This window comes from Parasteatoda tepidariorum, chromosome 2 (assembly GCF_043381705.1).
Source record: "Parasteatoda tepidariorum isolate YZ-2023 chromosome 2, CAS_Ptep_4.0, whole genome shotgun sequence".
NCBI classification, from domain to species: Eukaryota; Metazoa; Arthropoda; class Arachnida; order Araneae; family Theridiidae; genus Parasteatoda; species Parasteatoda tepidariorum.
This window is the reverse complement of record NC_092205.1, coordinates 3320954-3330256: the sequence shown is the minus strand read 5'-3', so window position 1 is coordinate 3330256 and position 9303 is coordinate 3320954.

Sequence of the window (9303 nt, the reverse complement as noted above, 5' to 3'; positions counted from 1 at the left end):
TTGTTATTTGAACCTCCAAAAATATAAAAAACCTTAATTAAGAAAAAAAAGCAAATTTTGTATTTAAACCCTGCATTCAAGAGAATATTTATTTTCGTTTTACTTTACATAAAAAAAACTTTCAATATTAAAGGAAAGCAAAGATTTGAAACTTTTTTTTAAAACTTTTTGCAGGTATATGACATGACCCAGGAATGTACTGGGAACAATAAAAAAAATGGATAACGCTGGGTAACTTTTAATTTAATAATTTGATCTTTACGTTCTAGGAATCATTTTCAATGACTGGGGAGGGTGATTTCAAACATGCTAATTATTAAGTGCAGATGATATTTTAGGTTACGAAATAATCAGACATGGATTTGGATTTCTGACTTAGGAGGTAGTCGCAATCCGGGAAATATTGTCCCAATCGTTCGGTCAAGAAAGCGCTCCAAACTTCGGATCCCTTAACGTTAATTTTACTTTTTTCATATTTCGCTATTTTTAGGCGATTTGAAAACTTTTTGCACAAATTCGTTTAATTCCAAAGAAAATTCCATGAAAAAATGCCTTTTTGTAAATATTTATTATTATCTCTAATTTTATTTAAAAAAAGTAAAACAAAATTTGAATTGTAAGGTATACAAACTTTTGCGCATCATTTAAAGGAATATAATTTTATGTGATAAAATACAACATTTGAGCAAAATTGGTTAAATAACTTCTGAGAAATTAAATTTCAAATAGATAGATGTTTAAAATTCGATTTCTCAGGAACTATTCGACCGATTTTGCTCAAATTTTGTATTTTGTCATATAAATGTTCTTTAAAATGCTGCAAATTCTTTTTGCACAGAACTATAAATGAATTTTATAATTGAGTGTAAAATTTTTTCGATTTTCTTAAGAAGTTCTTGAGATATAGTGGTATACACAAAAAGTAAAATTAACATTAAGAGATCTAAACTTCGGTGCGCTCTACAGATCAAACTATTGAGATCATATTTCCCAGATTGTGGCTGTCTTCTATATATATTGTGGATCGGGAATCCGTTGAAACAAAAGCATGTTTATTCAAAGAAAGTGCGTTTTTGTGTCTTATTTCGTAACTTAAACTATGGATTGCACTTATTAATTAGCATATTTGAGATCACCCCCTCTAGTCATCTAGAACGTGAAGATCCAATCATTGGATCAAAAGTTATTGAAGGGGATTCGTTTTTCTTTGCACTGCACATTATACTGGAACTACTATTTTTAATATAATGGTTTTGAAATTGATGTTCTTTTAACACATTGCCATACAGTTTATTATAGGTTAACATGTAAAACTTTTTGAAGCATGATTTTTCTTAACACGAGGTATTAAATTTAAATATGATATTTTTCAAAAATATTGCTTAAACAGAGCATTGTATAGCAATTCAAAGATTCTGAAACTTCTTTGATATAATGCTTTATCTATTTATATGATTGTCAAATATATTCACTATAAAGGCTGTCTTTTCAATATTTTAGAATTTATATGCCTCATTTATTCTAAATCAGCTTAATAGATATTCTACTTTACAGTCTAATAAATAATGTGAATTACTCGAGACATATTCACGATATAGTTAAGAATTCTGGTAGCGATATCTAAGAATTACTATATTAATTCTGAAATGAGAATCAGCGACATTTGTTATAATAGTTATAACTTCAAAAAGTAAATTATGCAAATTTCATTTTTTAGTCATAACTCATTGAGATGGTTCAATAAAAGAAATTATCTTTTATAAATATCTTTTTGTCCGAAATCAGTTTTCAAATTTATTAAAAATTGAAGATTTTCTAAATTTAAATAGTGTATTTTAGTTTCAGGAAAATATTTACAAAAACAAATATGAGCATTATTATATTATATAAAAAATAATTGTGAATGAAATGAAATTTAAATGGAATTATATTTGTGACAGAGAGTTTTATAATTTTAAATATTTTGAAGCTTATTTCATCAGTTTATGCCTAAAATAAGTTTTCACTTTCCACTTCACGGATTTACTAATCTTTTCAAGTTTGAACTTGCTAACATAAAAATGAAACGACACAATATAACTACTTGCATAAATTACACTTAGATTATGTAATTTATTTATATCGTCTACGATGAAGCTTTCAGGTTTTTTCATTAAAGCATAAAATTCGTATTCTTGAGTGAATCTGAATTTATCCAATAATTATATTAAAACTATAAATGTATACAAATTTAGGGGAAAATAGAGTACTTTGGAACATTTTTGATATATTAAAGTTTTATCTTAGAACGTTATATTCAGATCTTATATCAAAAAACAATCCTTGAACACACAAAGTTTTTTTTCTATACAAATAATATTCCATTAGCTTTCATATAAATTCTGAATACATATGATAATATTCTTTTTCCAATACTTCTAAGCAAATAAAGCATTGGAAATGTTTATATAACTTTTCAATGTTTATATAACATTTTACTATAACGCTAACAAATATAACGTTATTTTATAGATCGGATAGTTTTCAATTGATTAGAGCATATCGATATTCTCTTACAGCAAAGGATATTAAAAAATATATAAAAAAAACATCATTTATATGATAACGCTAAATTTTTTAACATTACATATAATGCTTAAAAATTTATCGTTGTATATAATAGTAACGAATCAAAAATATTATCTGTTACAATGCTTAAACTGTGTTAAAAGTATTGCAATGGATTAGATCTTGGAATTTATCTCAAAGAATAAGAGGTTTTACTGCATTAACATATAATTACCAAATGGTTTAAATAAAATAATAAGTGTGGTCAACTTAAATGAACTATCAGTATTTTCGCTCAACTAAAACATTTTAAAATCTTCTCTTTTATATACCCAACCAAATTCAGTTGAATAGTTTCACAAATACGCATTCAGAAAATGAAGCAGAATAAAAAACTGTATTTTAAAGTACACTTAAGATTATCTACTTATAAGGTTTTGTACTAGCGAAAAAACATGATTTTGGGCAAAATTTTCGTAATTGAGTTTGTTACAAATTTAAAAATCTCTGTAATCGTAGCTTTTTGAAAATACTTTGTTTTTAATGGTACTCTAATTATAATTATTATTTACTAAGTCATAGTGGTTTTTGCGTAAGGTGGCTGCGTAAGTGGTTTTTGCGTAAAACATATCGGATAGACTAATAATTTCAAGTTTTGGAAGGTGTTTATCTCAAAATCAGATTTCTTCGCCTTTTACACCACCTTAAGCACGATATCTCATACTGTTTTTAAAATAATTATCTACAATTTCGCATGAGCATTTATGATTATAGCACACATGTTTTGAACAACAGAATAAGAGAAAAATGAAGTATTTCTATTTTATGAATGTTTCATTTTTTGCAAAGAAAAGTGCGGAAATTAATAAAAATTTGCTTTTTTATATAGATTTATCCCTAATTCAGTGTTATGTACGTCTGATTTTGGGATAATAGTTCAAAACATAGTTGATAGCCTTCTAAATAAAATCTTCAAACGATTTTTTGTTTTAGGTGATAGAAATTTCTTTCTGTGTTTACCTAAATAGGGTAAACCAACCAGTGAAGGAACATTTCATATATATTAATTAAAAATAAGAATTTGAAAGTTTTTCTTTAGATTGATGGGTAACAATAGCTTACTGTCAAACAATTGGAAGTTATCTAGCAATGTTTTGGATTACCTGATCAAATGGATTTCTGTGGAAAAATTTTTGAATTTGTTGTTATCTCCGCAACACCTTGTTTCTTTGAAAAAATTATAAGGAGAGTGTTTATATTTATATGTTTGAAGTGGAATTAATTGCATGTCATAGTCTTATTTTTTTCACTGTGAAAAATAGAATTCAAACTATAGTTATTGAAGTTACGTTTTATTTTTTTTAAGCATCATAGCATAATAAAGTGCTGAGATAAGGGGGGTGTTTATTCACTGGATCACCAAACGATGAAAAACCAGTGAAGGAACAAGTACTACTTTACTGTTTTTTTTCTAAGTTAATCAAAATAAAAGATAAACTATAATTTTCTTGTACCTTTAGTGATGTTCCGCATCAAAAGTATGTTAAAAATACGAAAAACAACTTCTAACCAGTGAGGGAACAGGCATGTTCCTTTACTGGGCATAGATTTTCCAGTGAATGAACACCTTAATTTTCAATTCATGATTAAAAAAAAAGTTAAAATTTTCCAAGTATTCATATGTTATAATTTCAAGAATAGGCTTGTTTTAAATATTTGTATGGCTTATAAATTCACAAAGAGCATTAAGAAATAACCAAAATTAAGTGGTCCTTTACTGGGTGTTCATTCACTGGTAAGAGCTGTTCCTTCACTTGGTCTTCTTACTAATTGTTATTTGAACCTCCAAAACTTTAAAACAATATTATGTAAGTTCTCTACATTTTTTTTTACATAAATTGCAATTAGTAAGAAATATGTTGACACTGTCATTTAACTAAAATTACTAATTTTGAAATTACTATGATTTTTTAAAAGGCAAGCGAAGCTTAAGTGTTCCCTCACTGGTTAGTTTACCCTATGTATGCAAACTATTTTGAAAAAAAAAATGATAATAATCTATGTTTCTGTTGATTTTGCGTGTTTTTACGTATAATAAAATAAATAAACAGGTTTTAAAATTTTTTACATTAATATTTAAAAAAAATAGATAATTTAAACGATTGTTTTCTTTCTTTTTCCAGAACATTAATTCAATGTTTTCGATGCTAACTTTCAGTTTGTCACCTAGCAATTTTTATGAATCTAAAATAACATGTTATAGATATTTTAGATTCATAAAGAAAATAAGTTTGCGTATTTGGATAGTATGAAGACGGAAAGATAGGAATCAGAGTGCCCATTTTATGAAGAAGGAGGAATTCAAGGTACCATATTATTGGTGATGAATATTCAGGTGGTGAGGAGTAGTTGGAGATATTGACAAACTGAAGATTAATGCAGAAATCAGGGGATGGTGAAAATAATAGTTGAGCCGGATTAGAATTAATAAAAAAGGCTTTTATTTAGTAGTATATTTGCAGAGCTCGAGTTACAAAATATACATATCATCCATACGAATTTCAGTTGAATCAATTTTACATAATAATATTTTTAAGGACAGGCCATGGGAGACAAATCCCCCACAACCTGCCTAGTCAAAAGCCAAATTAAAAAGTACCCGTAATTTGTTCCGATCGGAAACAGGAGAAGCATGGGTAGGAGATCCAAAATTGGCGATCTATTAAAATATTACATAATTAAAATATTACATAGCCAAAACAAAGCCAACCAGCCTATCAATATGGGTTTATAAGAATACCTTGGCGATCACGAGTCGCCAACAAATTTGTGTGAATTATTACAACCATGCAACAGAAACATTTAGCCGTTGGAAAATTAGAATAAAAAGTTATAAATAGATTTTTGTTTTCGGTTAGAGGCGACAGTGAATTAATATGTCTGCATTAGTAATGAAATAAAAAAATATCCGTTACATTGATCTGGAAGAGAAGAAATAAATATTTTATGTTCGTTTAAAAAGATTAAGTTTTTGATTTATTTTTAAATATAATTCTATTAATAAAACAAATCAGCTTAAGTAATGAAAGATATTTTAAAAGATAGAAAATAAATATGTGTATGCCAATTGTGGCATCACAGATAGTGGCAATTTCTAGAAACTAATTAAATCAATGATATTGTTGTAATTAGCTTCTAGAAATTGCCACTGTCCAAATATGCAAACGTCTTTCCTTTTGTTGCGTAAAAAAATCTTTAGTTTCGAATGTAAATTTAAGCTGTCATGCCGGTGAGCATGAGAAGCGTTTTTTTCTCTGTTTTAGAAAACAAAATTTCAAGTTCACAAAAGCTTATTTCATTCAAGAGCACATCGATGTATCTTTCTCATTTCGATGACTTTTAATTAAAGATTTAGAGGGATTTTTTCTCACTTGTGCATACTGGCAAATGAAGTTTAAATATACGAAATCTTTTTTGTCTTTTTGTTTTGTTTCCTTTTTTTTCTTGGAAAATTTTACGAAGGTGTGACATTTAATGAAGCTTACACTAAAAGGTGTTTTTTGAAGCTCTTTCGTCAAGGAAAAAAATGGAACAGTTTAAGCCTTTGAACTCGAAGCAAATCTGTTATTCTAAACTGTTTGATTGTTCGGAAAGTAATTTTGTTTTTTTTCTTTCTAAAAGTGAAGGACGATTTTCTTATAGTGAATAAATACTTTATTGAATTTTATATTGTTCATTCTAATCCAGTACCTTTTGCTATTTGTCTGACAGTGGTATCAAACTTTTGCTCTTTATTGGCAAAAAACTGATTCATCTAATATTTTAACTGATCATTTGAAGTAAATATATCGCCATCTAAAACGTTTTGTAAAAACCCAAACAAATATTGTAGAGGAAGCAGTGTTGATGCGCTTCAAAAAACAGACACGTCTCTTGCAGTTTGAAGCAAAAAATAAGAAGATCACACCAGTGTAGCTTAATCCGAAATCATAATTCAGCCGACTTCGTTACTCTCGGATATGAAACTCTCACTTTTGGCGATTCAGCAAAACTTGAGCAGCAGCAGTATTTAGTTCTATTTTGAGAATCATCATAGAAACACGTGATTTGTGACTTTCAAATATGTTTGAAAGACGAAAATGTTTCCTCCACTCGAAACCTCATCGTAATGCATTGTGGGATATTGTTAATTAGAATGATGAAACTAGAATAAAGATTTGAGACTCGAAAATTAACTGACGAATTAAGCCGGTTGACTGAATGGTGATCAAGGAGTTGGCCTCGTTCAAGGAAGATCCGAGATTCGAAACCCACTTCGGGCAAGGGAGCAATTTAAATTTCTGTTCTATCTGTCCTTAGTATGTTGTAATATCTATTTGCAGTGTCCATGATAAAGTGATTATCTGAAAAGGTTAATACCTTATGTACATAGAAGTTTTGTTTTTGTGGAAAAAATAGAATGATGAAATATTTTACTCGCTATGAAATATTTCACTTTCGAAAATTTTCACGCCCAGCACATACCAGGAAATGATTTCGTCCGAAATGAAGAAAGTTTTGTGATGTTTGAGTATCCATTTTTTACAGTGCTTCCAGATCATCGTACTCTAATACNATTATTCATTCTGATCCAATACCTTTTGCTATTTGTCTGACAGTAGTATCAAACTTTTGTTCCTTACTGGCAAAAAACTGATCCATCTAATATTTTACCTCATCGTTTAAAGTTAAGATATCGCCATCTAAAAGGTTTTGTAAAGATCCAAACAAATATTGTAGAGGACTCTTTTTTTTTGTCCTCAGTGATGATTTGCTTCAAAAATATATATATTTTTTGCCGTTTGAGAAGCAAATCATAAATGTCTAATGACTCTAATGCGACGGCATAAATCACTTCCCGTAAGATCAATGAGGAACCAATTTGTCGATTTTTAATTTATTTCATAACCATTTGCCAATTTTCTGGCAGTAGCATAAAATTTTTGTTCTTTACTGTCAAAAGTCAAAAAACTGGTCCATGTAAATTTTGGCTTCATCATTTGAAGTAAAGATATCGCCATCTAAAACGTTTTGTAAAAACCCTAACAAATATTGTAGAGGAAGCAGTGTTGATGCGCTTCAAAAAATAGATATGTCTCTTGCAGTTTGAAGCAAATCACAAACGTCTAATGACTCTATTGCTACGGCATAAATCTTTTTTCGCAAGAACACTGAGGAACAAATTTGTCAATTTTTATTTTATTATATTTTATGACAGTCATGGAACTGCCGATCCAATTGTTTGGGTTTACGACAACTGAAGTTCAACTCCGTAGCCTTGTAATTTTGAATCCAATCCAGAAGACAAAAAATTTCCTGGATCAAGTATTGGAGGAAATTCGCCTTCATGGATGACTTTTTTACGGAACTAACCCTCATTTGCGTTAGAGGGAGAGGAAAATCATGAAAACTACCAACGGTTAGCTTGACGGCAAGGACTAACAAATGATCCGTCTACCACTAAGGATATTTCACGTCAGCACTGTAGTCGGTGCAAGCCGGATGCGGAATTCGCATCGCCCAGTCATCGCTGGGATTCAAACCCGGTTCACCCAAATGGAAGGTGAACGCTCTATCCCCTGAGCTATCAGGGCTCCAATTTTAGATTGGCAATAAACTTGGTGATTTTAAATTATCGTGATTGGTTGAATTCAACAAATTTAACATCTCACCAATCTTACGACCTGTTATTCATCCCCTCCTATATCAGCTTTAAAAATTTATGATGATTATAAGACTTAAGTCTAAAAGTTTGCTGTGAAAAAATGTAATTAAGTCCTCTGTGGGAAAAAAACGAAACTACTTTCCAAACAATCCTTCATACCATCTTGTAGTAGAAAATTGTCTGATCTTTAGAATAAACATAAACTTAAATATTTAAAAAGACGTAAAAAATTTTAAAATTCGCCAATTTAGTAAAATTTCTTCCCTAAGTGGAAATTATTGAAATCAATGAATAATTTTCAATTATAGACAATGTAGAGAAGCTGTAATTTTTCAAACATAAAACAGCCATTTATAAAATTACCATAGAAAAAGATTGCTAAATAACGGCAAAATATAGTATAACAACCATGAATAACTATTTTAAACTCCCAATAGCTATACAAATCGCATATTACACACTAAAAAGTGTTTTCTCATATAATAACAGAGGGTTGGAAAAATAGCATTAAACTACTGAAGGAGTAATAATTCGAAGATAACAGATAAGTAAATTTTACACAAAATAGCCTTTCAAACTTTACAGTTGTGCCACAGCTAACGCTAGCGTGTTATGTACACAACCGGAGTTATCTGCCTTCACTAGCTACTGTAATCCAAGCTGAGTTAAATTCAATAGAATGTACATTTGAATCCTTCATTGTCTTTTATTTATTAAATTTACCGACTACAAAGGCCAAGCCTCCTCATAAATTCTGCCCTTTGTTAACAATTTTCAGATTTACAGTAGACAGTTTCATTTAGCAATTGCGCTGATAGGTATTACAGTCAAAATTTAAATTCCGAATTTGAATTTGCAATGAAATTTATTGCAAAATGCTAAAACAAAGAATGATTCAGAAAATAAATATTCATTTATTGATTTCGTTTTAAAAATTTATGCAAAAAAAAACTTACAAACTTCAAGATTTCTAAAAATATCCTAATTATTATCAAGTGCTAAAAATTCATAATATACATATATAAGATTTTACTGTATTAGCATATAATTAC